The sequence below is a fragment of the Triticum aestivum genome, chromosome 2A (genome assembly GCF_018294505.1).
Source record: "Triticum aestivum cultivar Chinese Spring chromosome 2A, IWGSC CS RefSeq v2.1, whole genome shotgun sequence".
Taxonomy (NCBI): domain Eukaryota; kingdom Viridiplantae; phylum Streptophyta; class Magnoliopsida; order Poales; family Poaceae; genus Triticum; species Triticum aestivum.
Window position 1 is genome coordinate 2,567,615 of NC_057797.1, and position 2,131 is coordinate 2,569,745.

Genomic DNA, 2,131 nt, shown 5'->3' on the forward strand with positions numbered 1-2,131 from the left:
TAATAATAATAAATAAATCATGAAATTAATTAATTAACTAATTAATTAACTTAATTATTTCTAATTAAATTAACCAATTAAAATTAATTAACCTAATGATTAATTAACTTAATTAACTACTGTTAATTAGCTAATTAATTAGTATGACAGTGGGGCCCACCCCCTTAATTAATTATGATTAGTTTTATTAATCTGTTAATTAAAATGTGTCACTGACCAGTGGGACCCACTGGTCAGGTTGACCAGTCAACTCTGTTGACTGCTGATGTCAGCATGACATCATGCTGACGTCATAAATCCATTTTTCGAATTAATTAAATAAATAATTAAATTCCAAAATTGTTAAAATCTTTTAAAAATCATATCTTTTAATCCGTAACTCGGATTAAAATTTTTTCAACATGAAAGTTGCTCAGAACGACGAGACGATTCCGGATACGCAGTCCGTTCGTCCGCCACACACCCCTAACCTATCGAACTCGCAACTTTTCCCCTCCGGTTCATCTGTCCGAAAACACGAAACACCGGGAATACTTTCCCGGATGATTCCCCCCTTAACCAGTACCACCTCATACCACGTTAGGGCACGCCTAGCATCGCTTCTTGGCATGTCATGCATCGATATGCATCTGTTTACTTGGTATTCATTGTTCTTCCCCCTCTTCTCTCCGGTAGACTACGAGACCGACGCTGCTGCTGCCCAGTTCATCTACGGAGTTGACGACCCCTCTCTCTTGCCAGAGCAACCAGGCAAGCCCCCCCCTTGATCACCGGATATCGCCTATTCTACTCTATACTGCTTGCATTAGAGTAGTGTAGCATGTTACTGCTTTCCGTTGATCCTATTCTGATGCATAGCCTGACATTGTTGCTACACCTGTTGATACCTTACCTGCAATCCTAAATGCTTAGTATAGGATGCTAGTTTATCATCATTGGCCCTACATTCTTGTCAGTCTGCCTTGCTATACTATCGGGCCGTGATCACCTGGGAGGTGATCACGGGTATATACTATACATACATACATACTATACAGATGGTGACTAAAGTCGGGTCAGCTCGAAGAGTACCCGCGAGTGATTCACGGATTGGGGGCTAAAAGGACCTTTGTCCCGACGGCCCTCTGTGTGGATCTTTGTGGCGGAGCGACAGGGCAGGTTGAGACCGCCTAGGAGAGAGGTGGGCCTGGCCCTGGTCGGCGTCCGCGGTTGCTTCATAATAACACGCTTAACGAGATCTTGGTATTTGATTGTCAGGACCCCGACTCAATGCCACATCGATCTAGCATGTAACACCCCATATCACTTTGCGGCCTCACGCACGGTATCCCACGGGTGTCGCCTTACCTTTGCCCGGGACCGTTTGCGCCTTTTGGCTCACGTATATGATAGTGTCGCTAGCATCCATATGATAAGGAGCCCGGGCTGACATGACTAGTCGTAAACCCAAAGTGGCACAGACTTACAGGGACAGGCATCCATGACCCAGCATCGAACGTGTCGGTCATCAGCGAGCGAATCCAGGCTGTAGCACTGGGCTAGCAGGACTCCGGTGAACCGGGCTGTAGCGGGCTAACAGGACTCCGGTATTCATCGCGTGACATTTCCCCGAAGGGACAGACACAGGAACGAAGAAGGACACATGCCGGCCAGCCTAAGTGTTCCGGAGCAGTAGCAAGCTACCAAGGCTCAATGGAAACACTAGGAGACATTTCCCGGTAAGAGAGGCTACTAAAGATAAACAACTAGATAGTCAGATCCCACACATACCAAGCATTTTATTAACATACACACAATATGCTCGATATGTGCAATACAACATGGGATCACAAAATGACTCTACGACTCAAGTATTTATTCAATAGGCTCCGAGGAGCGAGATATTACAAACAGGGGTCTCACGACCCAACATTCAGAGTATACAAGTCAAAGCACAAGCGGAAACTATCATGTCTGAGTACAGACCACTATAAATGAAAAAGGCTGAGAAGCCTGACTATCTGCCAGATACTGCCGAGGGCACAAGATCGTAGCTGAGGTAACAAGCTAAACGTCGAAGTCCACGCGAAACTACTAGCGAGACCGAAGTCTCTCTGCAAAAACATAAATAGGCAAACGTGAGTACAAATGT